This window comes from Globicephala melas, chromosome 3 (assembly GCF_963455315.2).
Source record: "Globicephala melas chromosome 3, mGloMel1.2, whole genome shotgun sequence".
Taxonomy (NCBI): domain Eukaryota; kingdom Metazoa; phylum Chordata; class Mammalia; order Artiodactyla; family Delphinidae; genus Globicephala; species Globicephala melas.
Genome location: NC_083316.1, coordinates 104,606,755 through 104,622,095, shown reverse-complemented (window position 1 = coordinate 104,622,095; position 15,341 = coordinate 104,606,755). Strand labels below are relative to the sequence as shown.

At 43.1% G+C, this 15,341-nt stretch overlaps 1 protein-coding gene across 1 annotated transcript in view; it reads left to right on the top strand.

Moving 5' to 3' along the window:
* The first annotated feature begins 9,146 nt into the window (after nucleotides 1–9,146).
* Nucleotides 9,147–15,341, top strand: part of MARCHF3 (membrane associated ring-CH-type finger 3) — a 148,219-nt gene continuing 142,024 nt past the window's right edge. Inside the window, exon 1 of the mRNA XM_030869754.2 lies at nucleotides 9,147–9,334. The gene's annotated coding sequence lies outside the window, so the exon portion shown is untranslated. The remainder of the gene's footprint in view (nucleotides 9,335–15,341) is intronic.

Genomic DNA, 15,341 nt, shown 5'->3' with positions numbered 1-15,341 from the left:
ACCAAAATAAACTCTTAAACAAGACTTCTGCAACCTTCATTGTCAACTGAAACATCCTTTCCCAGCACTAAAGTACAGCAATTCTCTTTCCACTAAGACTAGTAAGCAGAAATAATCTGCAGTCACAAAGAAAGAGCTAATGATAGCAGCAAATAAATATATAAAACAGTCCTGAAATATAGTTTTTTAACCTTCTCATTTATCATTCATAATGCAATTAAAGATTATATCTATAAATACACTCTTCTGAAAAATATTCTTAGAAAACATTTGGGCATGTTCACACAAGTCTTTAAGCTGCTGCTGCATACTCACTGTTGATGTTAAGCTTGAAGCTGTTTCCAACATTGCTGATGGTTTTTAATGTGGTTATATTTAGCCTCCCCTGTCTCCCTCACGTGGCTGGAAGAATATATGGTCAAAATGAGACTTTGAGACCTATCTCAAGTTGGGGGTAGGTAAAAATGGGGAGGCAGAGGAACAGTCTCCAGCCTTGGAATCAGAGACAAATCTCATAAGCATGATGACCCACAACTAAGGACTCATTTGCACTATATTTTCAGCTTCTTGGAAAAGGTCAGAAAACAGACATGGTTTTTCTTTTTTTTCTATTTTGCTTTGAAAGGGCCACAAAAATTTCAAGGGCCAGGTCCAATTACATATTCCAGTTCCTTTACAATTGAATAGTTCCTGTGACTCTGAATGTGAATTAGTGCCCTCATGCCCACCACAGCTGATTTGAGCCAGGAATCCCAAGCAAGCATGAACTTTCTGGGGCCACTTGACATTGACCATGCTCTTTCCTCCTTGGGCCTCTGAGGGTTTTGGTTTTATTCCCAAGGGAAGTTGTCTCCTTTGATTAAGCTCAGGACCTGCTAACAATTAAATTTATTGAGTACTTATATCTGTGGATAATACTGTAATGCTTATTGTGGAGGCTACCAAGAGTTCCTTGATAGGCTTACAGGGTTGCTATAACTCAAGACCTTGGGTCCTTGAGTCAGGACAAGACCAACAACCTCCCCACAGAAACTCCTAGGGTTTGGTCAGCTGACATACTTGTTCCTTGGGGACTCCTAGACTGGCCTTTGGCAGACATCAAGTTGAAATGTCATTTAACTTCTCACACAACATTTTCCTACCTGCGATATCCCATTAGCCCTCTGTGAGAATTCAGAAGCTCCTGTGTAAAGAGCCTCCATACAGGAAGCCTATTGGTTGGGGAAATTATCTATTTTGCATAGTTATTATTTTTTAAATAAGGTTAATTCCAGCATGTTTCTACCTCAATAATCTTTGAGAGTCTCGGCATTTTTGCTGAACATCATCTTAAGGGGAGAAAGAGCCATGTAGGCTTCATTTCAATGGTTAGGAGAAATTAATGCTAATACATGCCTTCAATGGGATTCACTTGGTACTCTGAACACTTTCTTCCATCAATACGGAGAATCCCCAGAAGTACCCATGGTAGATTTTTCTTCTGTAAAGAGATGTAAAAGGTTACAATAAGTTGTCTGATTTCCTGTGAGTCTTTCAAAGTCCTGTTTTCTCCATATCTCAAGGTAAGGATGCCAGCTTTGCAGATCTAGAAGTCACAATATTATGAATTAGTTTCATCACTTTCCTCAGTGAAACACAGGTCACCACGTCTCAGCCCATTGCTTTACTTGAAATCAGAGGGAAAAGTCATGCATTTTAAGACAGGAGAAATCAGATACAATTTTCTGGTCTAGTGCTTGTTTCCCATATCTTTCACAGGAGATCCTTAAGATCTTAAGATCTGAGATGAAATTTAATCATCCTTACCTATTAACTGTACTTTCTTTCAACTTCTTAAAACACACACACACATACACACAAACAAACAAACATGGAGAAACACTCAACCATTTACTCATGAATCTATGGCTTGGGTCATAAAACACAATCTGGGCAAAGCCAAACAAGGCACTAGAGGGTCGAGAGATAGGAGAATGTTGTGTATTGCATCTAGAATTTTTAAATGCCCCATTTTGGTGGTTCCCACTTGTCTTCATGCAGAAAGTCAAAACTGGCCTGTCATTTGTGGTAGATATTTACCCTGGAGGAAGACTTCCCTGACTGATCATGGATAGGCATTTTCAAAGAAAACTCTTCCACAAAACCAGATTGAGATAAAAAGCACCCTTGTTAACAGACGTTAAATTTTTATGTCACCTAAACATTCACCCACCTCCTTAGAGCATCTCTTTATTCCTTTACAGAAAGATTTAAGTAAGCAATCTTTTTCCTTGCTAAATATTTTTGGGTTAACAGTAATGCTTCTCTCACTTGTATTTTAGTCCTGATGATTAAACAGTAAAAATGCTAATTAGTAGCCTGTATCTGGAGAGAAAAAGCTATTTCTTGATGGGCAAAATTCAAGCTGAGATGGAGACCTCACAGGGCACTAAGATAAACAGGTTAGGTTACATGCTAAGGGGAAGGGATGAGGGATAGAATTGACCAACTCCAGAAAGAGATTCTGGTTTAGTGGAAACACTAAGCTGAGGTCAGAATGTATTAAAGATACTCACAAGACTAAAGTTATAAAAATGCAGACATTTATTGTTAATTGTAGGGCAGAGAGAATAGGGGGAAATAACTTATGTCTTTCTTTTTAACTTGGAGCTGACTTTAGATATGGAATAACTTACATGTTAAGAAATTAGATTTATTTCTAGCCTGTTTACTTTCTGTTTCTGGAAAGACAATGGCTAGAGTGAGGGGCATATTATTAGATGGGCATCCTGAGTACACTGTCCGGAATTTGCACTCATTCTCCTCATAAGTACATATCATGAGGAAGTGAAGAGTGCTCCTTTGGAATTCCTCATCTGTCAGTTATTACCTACATGATCGTTTTTTCATCCAATTAAGGAGGGAAAAATAACATATATCTTGTTGGAATGCTGTGAAGTTTAGAAAAGCTGATGCATGGGAAAATACCTGGAAACTAAGCATATAATAATAGCACTCAGTACAAGTTAGAATAATGAGTGAATGGGAGAAGTCAGAAATGAGTCCAGTGCCCATTGCCCACAGGCTAAAATCTATATATTTAGCTGGGAATTCAGTGCCCTGGAAAATCTGCTCTTTTCCACTCTCCAGCCCTTTTTCCTCAACTGCCCTGCTTCAGTCAAACATTCTCTAATACATGTTGAATTTGCCCATCTTTGTGTCTCTGTGTCATTCCCACCACCCTCAGCCTCTATTTGCCAAAATTCTACCCATCTCTCAAGGGTCTCAAATCCCACTGTCTCTAGGAATCTTAGGGGACTCACCCTCTCCTCCTCTAAACCCTGTCTAGATCACTCTGGAAGACATAATCCACCAACCACTTATTGTCCCAGCAGACTGCAAGCTCCTGCAACGCAGGGGCCTCGTATACAGTACCCACCTCTGTACACCACAGACCATGGTGCCTTGCCAAGAGTAGGTGCTGAATAGACTCATGATTGAATGAATGCATGATTTGTCACCCTGCCTCTGTTGTGCTCTTGGACAAAACACTTTGCCTCTTTCAGTCTCAGCTGCCTCAGCTGGGAACAGAGGATAACAGCACGGATGTACACCCCAGGTGTGCTGTGAAGAATAAATCCATGACTGAAAAGCAATTTGAAATGTAAAATGAAATGCTATATATAAATGTTACATAATCAAAATCATTTCCCTCTGTATTATGTTTTATTTGGCTTTATATCTTGGAATCCTTTGTGAGTTTCAGAATTTCAGAGATGCAATACCATGCACATTAGCACCTAAATTCTCTTGGGTAATAAATGATTGTGTGTGTTATAGTGCATGGCTACTTCTCCCTGGTGGACTTACACATGAATTTGTCATAATTGGGGGTATTCATAATAAGTAATGATAGAATTCATTTCTAAGGGATCATCCATTTTTTTCCTTCTTTGGCTAGCCAGTTATCATTCCAATATTATTGCCTCAAGGGAACTAACTTCCATTAAACCCAAACCCAGATGATGAGCACACTGTTTAGAAGCCCAAATCTTCTAGGAGCTTACAATCTAAGATCTGGAAATTGGTTTGAAGCACTTGTTTTCTATGGCCTTCTTTCTGCCAAACTCTGAATCCCTCATTTGCTTTGCTGTAATGTATGTGCTACCGAGTGCTCACTGTAGCCTGATTTTCTAGGTACCAGGAAAGGCTGTATTAGCCCACTCCACATGAAAGTAAGACAATGGTAGTTTTAAATGATATTTTCTTTCTTAGTATGTTCAAGGAAGAGGTTGCCTATAGAAAACTAAGATTTTTTGGAATATCTCCAGTACCTATAAAAAGAGAATTTTGACTTTTACTGCATAGCAGGATACTATTCCTGGAATAGTACTTCCACATAGATAGAAAGTGAGGAAGAGATGGCAGCAACATCATAAGGTAGTCGTGAGGATCAAGTGAATCATTAGATGAAAAGGCTCAGAACAGTGCAGAGCATAAAGTAATTGCTCAATTAATATTAGAGGTTATTATTACTGTAGAGGGCCCACTATCAGCCTGGCCCTGTGCTGAGAGTTTGAGACTCTTGTTTGAGATGCATAACAAGCCAGTAAGAAAAACCTTATCACCTCCACCCCCACTCCATCTGGCTCTGAGAAACTAAGGTACTTGTCCAAGGTCTCAAAGTTAGGAAGCAGTGGAAAGAAAATCCAACCCTTGGTCTATGGTATTTCCAGAACCCATATTCTTTGTCCTGTTTCTTAGTAGTCTTACTGTTCCTATTTTTTACTTAGGTTGGGAGTCCATTTTTCCTCCCTGAGCACATGAGCCTCCCTTCCCCAATGTCTAATTCCTCAGTGTTACTCATTTTGTTATGAAATTTTTAAATTAAGACTATTTTTCTATTTTTCTATCTTCTGGTGTACTTCTGATCAGTCTGTCTAATTTTTATATCAGGCCATCTTCTCACGATCATTTTAGTCTTTTCATCAGACTTGTACTCACATAGTGGCATCCATTTTTAAGAAGTTTAATGTAGTTTTTCTTCTGGGGCATGTGTGAGGAAATCCCATGTTTCTGTGGAATAGAGGCTTCCCTTCCCCACCCATTTCTGTTATCATATTTTTTACTTAGTTGAGTCTGTAGCAATATAACTCTCATATGGAACAGTGGCATTTTCATTCAAATACGATAAGCTGTCATTGTTTTGTGGGTGGTATCACCCTGGCCACAGATATTGTGCCAGAGTACTCTCTTACAAAAATATCTCCTAGTTGTGGTGTACAAACTAACACCATACTTTAGTTTGCCAAAAACACCTACATGATATTTTGTAGTCTATATTACAATTAATATTTCAAAGTGCCTTATCATTAGTTATCTCTCCACTGTAGTTTCACAGGTGGGAAACTAAGGTATGGGGACTGTTAACGGCTTGCCCAAGGTCTCATAATGAACACAGAGCATAGCTGGTATTAGAATCTGCTACTTCTGACTGCATTTCTTTGCTCAACCTGTTCAAATTCTGAATAATTTTCCAAGCTGAATATATGTTAGAAGAGGTGGTAGACATGGGAAAGGGGGAAAATACTTTTCACTTAAGTAAAGCTTCTGAAACATTTGGTAATCAAAGAATAAGGATTGTAAGGGCGGTTTTCCCTCATTTCCATTCTTAGAATGAAAGGACAGTAATCCATTGAGATTAAAATGAACAGAAATTGTAAGTGTAAAAAGGAATTCTTCAGCCCCACCATTTTCCAGTTTCAACATCATTTTATTCTCCATTTCAGCAGTTGGTACATTTACAGTGCTGTGTCACCATCATTATGGTGTCCGCCTTAAGCAGATAAACACAGTGGATTCTGCCACTGCTGTTTTACGACCAAGGAGGCAAGGGTGAACAGAGGTTAAGTGGCTGCCAGGAGCGCTCACCACAGCAGCCACTCAGATTAGAACCCACAGCTCCTATCAGTCACACCCTATTGAAATTTAGAAGGTCCCAAAATATTCTTTCAGTGTGAGAGGTGGATGACAGTGCCTGAAGGCAAATTTGCTCACCATCCACAAAGGGACCAGCCTTGCTTCCATGGTCCCACCTCAATCTTCTCATTCCCAAGCCATACCATAAACTTCCTCATTCCTTTGAGGGAAAGAACATTTCTTTTGGTGAAACTAAACAAGTGATTTCCAGGTCCAGATTTCCATGTTTTTTTGTTTGTCTAATACAGATAGGACCATAGTGAGTCCTTGTACAAGTAACAGGTCTAATTTTCCCTTGTAGAATATGGGGATGGCCCAAACTCAAGAGATCATTAGGGGGACTGGCAACAAATGGAGTAAGTCTGTGCCTGAGTGATAAGCTCCTGTCAAATACAATTACAACAGAACATGGTGTGGAAATATGAATTGTAATCTACAGTCTTCCAATGCCATCCATTCTATAAGGGAAAATGAGACCAGTTGCTTGTCCAGGAACCCATGACAGTAATGTCTGTATGAAACAAATAGAAAATCTTGGAAATTGGGACATGGAAGTCACTTGCTTAGTTGTATCTTATTTCCTAAAAAGAAACTTCCTATTTCCTTTTTTTTTTTAATTAATTAATTTATTTATTTTTGGCTGTGTTGGGTCTTTGTTGCTACGTGCGGGCTTTCTGTAGTTGCGGCGAGTGGGGGCTACTCTTCGTTGCGGTGCGCGGGCTTCTCATTGCGGTGGCTTCTCTTGTTGCGGAGCATGGCCTCTAGGCACATGGGCTCAGTAGTTGTGGCTCGCAGGCTCTAGAGTGCAGGCTCAGTAGTTGTGCCGCATGGGTTTAGTTGCTCCGTGGCATGTGGGATCTTCCTGGACCAGGGCTTGAACCCGTGTCTCCTGCATTGGCAGGCGGATTCTTAACCACTGAGCCACCAGGGAAGTCCCCTATTTCCTTTTTTCATCATTTAACATAAATACTACATCAAGTACAGTCAACAGCCAATGTTTGACTCCTATTACCAAGGTGATTTTTAAAATAATCATTAGCATCTGTGAAAAACCTTCACAGGGTGTTAATATGGTAAACACTGTTGGCAAACTCCTTCTCCAGTCATATCCAGGAGTGGGAAAAAAAATCCAAGGAAATACATTTTTCCTCTATCCCCCATCCCGTCTTCAGCATAGAGAGACTTAGTATATATTCCATTCATGTGGTCTACATCTAATTCCTTGTGGGCAAAGGCCATTCTCCCAGGCCACTCCACGGCATGCTAAGCAACTGTTGGAATTAGATGGAATGGTCTTCCTTGCCTGTACCAGTCCTTTGGTTCATTAGATGAGGAAAGGTTTAAATATGCACAATTTCTGCATCACTAATCAATCTTTCAGGGTCTAATAAGGACTGTCCAGACCCTGATTTTCTTGCCCACCTGACTGTCTGCTTTTCCCCATTGAGACAGGGAGCTGAGGTGACACAATTTGAAACTGACTCCAAGCCAGAGCTCACCTCAGAGATCCAGGCTTCCCTGCTAGAGGGGCCATTTCACTACTTTTCAGCCATGGGACTTTTGCCTTCCTTCTGCCAATGACCCTCATCAGAACCTGCTCATGAGAGGTGGGCTACCTATGACGCAGGTCCTTATGGGGGCCAGGCAGCCACTAAAATAACACCTGTGGAGGTCCATACTCCCTCGTATATGATAGTCTGAATAGTTACCCATACTGAGAGACTAAAACCTTTAGGATTTCTGGGATCTGAGGCAGACAATGGTCAGTGGTGTCAGGGCACCAGGCTTGACCCCTCGCCTGCCATGCACATCTTCATTTTACTAACATGGGTTGGGTGTCTACCTGTGGCAGGTGCAGTTCTAGGCACACAGAGACTGCTCCCACGCCCAGTCCACAGTCGAGGGCTTGCTAACATTCTAGGCCTCAGTCTGGAAAGCAACACCCAGCTCCGCTCTTTGACTCTTGATACCCCCAGCTCCCTATGTATGTGTGCTGCAGCCAAGGTAAGGGCTTAAACCCCGGCTGAAGAGCTGATCCGCCGACAAAACGAGCAGCAGCGACCGGAACGGCCAGGAAGGACAGAGCCCCCAAAGCCTTCCTTCGGGGCCACTCAGCCACGACTGACCCAGCGAGCTCAGGCTGCCCCCAGGCCCGCCACTACGGGGGTCTCTAAGCTAGGCCCAGGGGCTGCCGAAGTGGAGGGTGCGAGGGCGTGCAGAGTGCGACGGCCGGGGCTGGCTCTGCGGTGTTCCAGTCCGCGAAGACGGTCCTGGTCCGTCCGGCAGGCCCCAGGGACAGCGGCAGGGGGAGTCACCGCTGGGGATGCCATCCCGCCGGGCAGCCCGACCGTCCAGCGCCTGTGCCTCCCTTTCGCCCCCGGGCTCTGCGCAAGTGCCCGGGCGCCTTGAGTCGGGAAGGGAGCCTAGGCGTCTGGTAAGTCTCCGCTGCCGGTGGTGTGAAGGGCAGGGGTGAGGAGGGATGTGTCGCGAACCTTCCGGGGTTGCGGGCGGAACTGGAGTTTTGTTTCGGAGATAACCACCAGACCGCAATCAGAGCCTTTTCAGGGAGCCCGCAGCTCCCAGTTCCGGGCCCTGGCCTCCACTGGCGGCTGGGTGATCCGGCCCGGGACCCACCCTCTTTGGGTCTCAGTTTCCTCCGACTGCTGGGCCTCGTTTAGAGCCAAGTTCCGCACCATCTGAGGGCGCCAGGGGTGGGCGGTGTCGACACAGTCTTGGCCCGCGCAGTGCTTGGGCTTCTTGCACCACAGCGCGCCGACATGCGGCGGCTCCGGGCCGCCCCAGACCCACATGGGCCCTCCGGGGCCGCCACTTCCCTTCCGAGGCGTCGGGGTCCCGCCGCAGCCGCCCCCACAGCGCCAGCCCAGAGCCCCGGTTCCTCACCTCAGCCAACTTCCCAGCCATGGGCGCGTCTCTCTGCCAGCCCTCGGCTGCCGGCGATTGGACGGCGGCGGCGGGGCGGAGCCGGGAGCTCGGCACCGCCCACGGCCGCCCCAGGCCCGGGCGCCATCCTGATTGGCTGTGGGATCCGCCAGGCACGCGTTGAAGAGCGCCCCGCCCATCGGGGCGGGCCCCTACCTAACCCCGCCCCTCATGCCCCCGGCCCCGCCTCCCTTCGGAGCCCGGTTGCTTCAGCCCTGCTGTCCGTCTCATTCGCTGAGCAGGTCCGTGAATTGTAAGCGCGCTCCAGGCAGCTGTTGAGCCGGGGCGGCCGCCAGGTTTCTGCTCCCTCCGAGGTGCCTGCCGCAGCCAATGTGCCCCGGTGGGCTAGGGCGAGAGCTGTCGCCGGTTCGGTGCAACTTGGGATTCAGGACCCGCAGCAGGGGCGTCGGTTTGCCATCTGGACTCGTCGACGAGGGTGAGTCGCCGCGCGCAAGGGGAGCGGCTCCTCTCGCGCTGTTCGGCAAATGGGGGACTGGACGCGTCCTGGCGCGCATCGATCTGTCCGTCCGAGCGTGTCGGCTATGGGGAGGTCAGGGCTGACGGGATTCACTCCTTGCCAGCACCCCCACTCCCGAACTTCTTGTTTCAAAGCGTCCCAACTCAGCCCGGGACGCGGCTCTGCGTTCGCAAGAACTTGGCATGTTGTAATTGCCATCATTAGGTGGGGTCCGGGGACGCGTCCCCTGGCCCTCTAGAGCGGCGACACGCGCGCTAGGGGCGGCCTTCGAGTCCAGTGGCGTGCAGACAGCAATTCCTAGATGGTTGAAGACGGGTTCCTGAAAAATTAACACGCGCCGGCGTCGGTGAGACGAGATAGTCCAATGTATGTCTGATGCGTAGCCCGAGCCAGAGATCATCGGGCTCCGGGTGCATCTTTAGGGGTCAGAGAACTTTAGGACCAGTCGGGTTCCGTAGCAGGGGCTTCAGAGCTTTGCAATTATTGAAAGGAATTGACAGCGCGGATATTAAACTTTGTAATTACTTTTTATTAGCACTTGAATCCGCATCCCTCATGAGGTGCTCAGACCTCCATATCCACCTGCAAGGTGTGTCCAAAGGACTTCGTTAGGACCGGGGGTAACTGGTGACTGTCCCAGTGCAGGGAGGCCTCAGGGAATCCAAGAAGAGGCCGTGAAAACGACCACCAGGCTGGTCGGTTGGTGTTTGTTTGAGCACCTGTGTGTTTAAGTGATGAAGTTGTGACAGGAACTGACAGCAGAGGATACAAGGTTAAACCTGACACTTTATGTTTGTGACTCAGTCTGGGATAAATTTTTTTCTCTCTCTCTCATTGGTAAGGAGTAAAAGGAGCTGTTTTTTTTAGGGCAGTTACATACATGTAGTTTATATTATGTGTGGACTAAATAGAATTGAATGCAATATTTTCTTGTAATTCTTATTTGATGTGAATGAGAGCTTATTGAAAGTACTAGGTAGAGACTTGGCAACAGAATTGGGGAATATTTTGATCTTTGAGGATGTATAAAAACATTGAGATATATAGCTATGCATGCATATGTAGATGTGCCTACATATGTGTGTACTTATATGTGTGTGTATAAAATTGATAAGCGAATGAAATAGAGATATGGAGGGGGAAACAGCCTTGAACTTCCTCTGGGTAAGGAGATGGACCCTCTGATCTGTGGGGTGTATGATGAGTGTGTGTATAAGCATGTTTGGATCTTCCTAGTCTGTCTGGGTCAGTGTATGTCCGTGAACTTTACGAGCATTCAGTTCAATACCACTCCAAGCAGATTCCCAGTTCCTGTTTTATAGCCCAGCAGCCGCCAGCCGGCCCATCTGTTAAAACATAACATGTACACTTCAGTGGGAGCACTAGGGTGGAACGTGGGTAGGGGGCAACCCTTAGTAGAAACAACATGCTATAAACAAAGCCTGCCTCTCAAGTCCATTTTCATTCAGAATTCAGTCTGAACGTGTGATTTTTGGTGAGGGAGAAAACGAGTGTTTGATTCTTCAGAAATGGCAAACTGTATTTTATGAAGTAATTAATAGGCATGGTTTGGGAAGGAGGAGTATATAAGAGAAAAAAAAAATCCCTCTAGAAAAGAAATGTGGTGCTTGTCACATAACCATGCAACACTGGTTTACTGCTTTGCAGTAGCATTGTATATCAGAAACTGTTTCCTTTTGCTTCTTAAGAGAATGCATTAAAACTGAATTGTTTTGCACCAAAAAAAAAAAAATCTTAACAGTAGTAAATAGAGCTTTATTACAGAGGCTATTTAATCTACTAGCTCTAGACTGCCTTGGTAATTTTAATGAAATGTATTTTTAGGAATTTATAACTTGAATATAAATTCATATTCAGCCTAATCACTAGTTGCAATGGTTCACAATTTATAGTTTAAAAAATAATAAGAATAAAAACCTTTATCACAAAACTTCTGATGACTAAAAGGGTATGGGAGGAGTATAACAGCTTATTAATTTCCTGCAGCAAACTGACTGATACTTAAAAAACTATAAATTCCTTTAACAGCATAATTACTTTTGGTGACAAAATAAAGGCAATATTTTTGAGAAGCACAGTTGATATTTTACCCAAGAATTTTATGCTCATAATTATATTTTAATAACTGTGTTTATTATATGTGGGTAGAAAATACTGGAATGGTTCTTAAGAGCTCATCACAAGTGTTGTTTTCATTTTTATGGTACTTAAACATTGGGGGAAAATATTCTAATCCCTAATCTGTGTCTTTGCATTTCTGATGGACTATGTAGACACAATAATTCTCCTACCTTGATATGGATCACCTGAGTCAACTGGGTTGCTCCTTAAAAATTCAGTTCATGGGCTGGACTCTGGTCTCCAAGATGAGATTCAGAAATCTGGGGTGGAACTTAGGAATCTGCATCTTTAACATGCACCCACAAGTGATTCTGATGTCAGGGATCCTCTCACCATATTTTGAGAAACGCTGGAATGGCATTTATGATATAAAAGAACAATTACAGTCTGTGAGTTGATTCAACAAAGAATTGTTCCAGAATTTCCAGGTGGCATTTACCAGCCATATGAAATTTATAGCTAATGTTTTAACTCTCTGTCCTCAACAATGGTACCTTTTGTTCTGTGTTCTGAAGTGTTTTTGGACTCCTTAGCAATCCCCTAACCAGGTTAGCCCCAATTCTAAGGAGGTCTGTCTCGGGAAGCAAGGTAGTTTGAGACCTCACCCCAGCCTGTTCCATTCCCTACTCCAGGTCCAGTGAGTTCCTGGGGTGCTCTGGGGTAACTTTGTCAGTCCTAACTCACATTGTTGGGCATTTCTCCCTGAAAGGTAGAAGAATCCCAGTCCTTGAGAGCCACCTTTTACTCACTAATACTCTTTCGAGCTTGGGGACTAGGACCTCAGCAGGGCTAGTACAGACTTATCTGAGGTCAAGGAGCTCCTTGGGAAGCTGCAGCTGATCTGCCTGTTGGTCGCGAGAGTGTCTCAGGCCACCTACGCAGAGGCCCAGGGAGTCTCATTTTCAGAAAGTCATCTTAGAAGTATTTTGAGGTGTCCAATTAATCGGATACATAGATTTTCTTAGCATCACAGGGAGAGGGGTTGAGAATTGATTGCCGCCTCTCCTTTCAAATCAGTGTGATTCTGGTGTATTAATTATTGCCAATTAGCTTTTTTATATGTAGTTTGATACTGACCTTCGGATTCTGTTCTCCCATCTCAGACTGGCATAGTTCTCAGTGTAAGACCCCTAGATAAAGTTTAAAAAAGAAAGGATCTGTCAGAAGTTGTTGCCCTTCCCTCTTTCTACCCTCCAGTTACCTAAAAAACAAATAACTTCTCTGAGGTCAGAAGTGCCCAGAATATTTACTTCCCTGATGACAAAAGGACCTGTATAGACTGGGACACTGAACTTAGATTCTTCCAGGCCACTGGATCATTAGTGGGGCTTTTATGGAGCAATTTATGTTCTGAGGAACACTTGGCAAGCATATTTATAGCAACCTACGTTGCTTATCTTAACAATCCTTCGAGTGCGAGGATTTTTTCCCACTTTGTTACAGATGAGCAAACAGCAGCCACAAAAGGATCATAATACAGTCATACCTCAGTATCCTTGGGGGATCGGTTCCAGGACCCCCACCCCTGCAGGTACTAAAATCCGGGGATACTCAAGCCCCTTATATAAAATTGCGGAGTGCAGTCAGCATTCCATATCTGCAGGTTCCTCATCCGTGGATACCGAGAGCCAACCCTATTTAGATTCTGTCTTTCACATTCAAAGATGACACCACTAACTGAGACGTTGCTCATGTGTTTTGAATTGTTTTTATTTAGCTTCGTGATGAGATGATAGGCACGTGCTTAGTCATTCATATCATCTACAGGTCTTTTTTCACCTCTTAGAATTTTTTTATATTGACTGTGACCTTGGAACAGTTTTCTTTCTAAAGCTAACCACCATATATAATAATTGGTTCAATGATCCTGACCTTAACCATCCAGGCTTGACTTGGAATGGCAAGTAATTTGCAAAAGGTCAAAGAACCCAAAGGGAGCAAAGCCTATATGTAGAATTTGGGGGACTAATATTTTAGACCTGTACTCTTTGCCTATTGAGTCATGTTATGCTGCTAATAATGTCTTTACACTGACAAAAGGAACTTGCTTATATTTTATTTGCCCAGCTTCTGCATGATTGGATGGACCTAGAAAATTTCCAAAGCCTAAGGTATAATCACAGCACCTGATTATACAATGGTACTGATTTGTGCCCAGTTAAAAAACTACAGTAGAATGCTACTTTTCTGGAAAGTGGGCCACAGGTCATTACAAGCTTCTAAGCAACAATTCTCACTCTTTTTTTTTTTTTTTTTCCTTTTTTTGGCCATGGCATACTTTTGGCAAAATTCTTTGGCAAAAAGAATTTGACAAATTATTTTCAAGTTTTTGGCCCTTCTTTTCATACCCTTATTCCCATTGTGAAATCTACTTATAAAAAATTTATTTTTCAAATCAGTCTGCCCTTTTAACAGCTCCTAATACTTAAATTTTAGCCATTTTGACTCTTTCTCCTCTATAATGCCCCCTTAAGCTCCTACATTCACTTTGGTTTTTTGGATCCAATAATACCTTCTACTCATAGAACACTCATTGAGCTATAGAAGTTCTACTCTAGCTTTAACTTTGTGGATTTAACTATAACAATATTAAGAAAAAAGAAGAAGAAGAAAGATAATATTAAAGTCATGTTGTTACATGTATCTTATTAGATATTCCCAACACAGTTTCTATGGGAAATTTAAGATCCAGATGAATGAAGTGACAGATTCACTCATCTGTGTCCTTACAGACACTCTTCTGATACAAGCTGAGAAATATAACTGAAGACAGCATCCTGGGTTACAGAAGAAAGACAAATATTAAGCTCTGAGAAAAGAACCGGCAAAAAGTGAAGGGTCACGGCTGGGATGGGATGGAGAGAGTGGTGGGAAAGAAATACCTCCAGTAAAATGCCAGATAGGGTGGTAAGAAATTTATAGAGGTGCTGATGGTTTGGGGATTCTTGGAGGCATTGATTCTGTTTTATATTGTCTTCACAACCTACTAGCCCTGCTTGCTTTAAATAATTTATTATAGCAGCAGGCCTTCCCCTGGTTAGTTTCTTTCTTTCTTTCTTTCTTTTTTTTAATAACTTTTTCCTTCTCATCTCTGAGTCTAATCAGAGGCATACATAATTGTGTGGCTGCTGTACACTATTTGGAAAATCCATGATCAATATCGCTACATTATAAACCCATGGCTGCTCTGTTGTATTTTGCAGTGTTTTCTTCCCTGCTATATTAACTCAGTATCTATGTTTTAAACAATATTTTATTAATCTTCGCACACTGAGACTTCTGGGCTTATTCTTCTTGGCTGGAACTATCTTTTGAGTAATCCATCATCAGACCACCATTGATCTAATGATGTATTTATTGCTCACTATTGCAGCACTGGCAAGAAACCCAGTATGATTCTGAAAATTTGATTAAAAAGAAATCAAGTTTTTGCAAGACGTAGCCACCCGATTATGTTAGCAGCTGCCAAGTATATTTTATGCTAAAATATACACACACATTTCAAGTGAACAAAATGGGATCTTTTCAAAAGCTTTTACAACTTTTTGCTATGAAATAAGTATAACGAGAAGATGTCTTGTAATTAGAAAAATTACAAGTGCACTCCTCACCTCAGCCAAAGGTAGGGTATAGTATTTTTCAGATTATACCCCTAGACGCTAAAATGGATAGGTTTATCTTTTTGATTTACAATAATAAAAACAGTGGTGATAAGAACTATCTCCTAGTCCTTGAACAATCTTCCAGGTAATCATTACAAATCAAAATGAATGGAAATGAATTATCAAGTAGTAATTGAATACCTATCATAGGTAGCACCTCT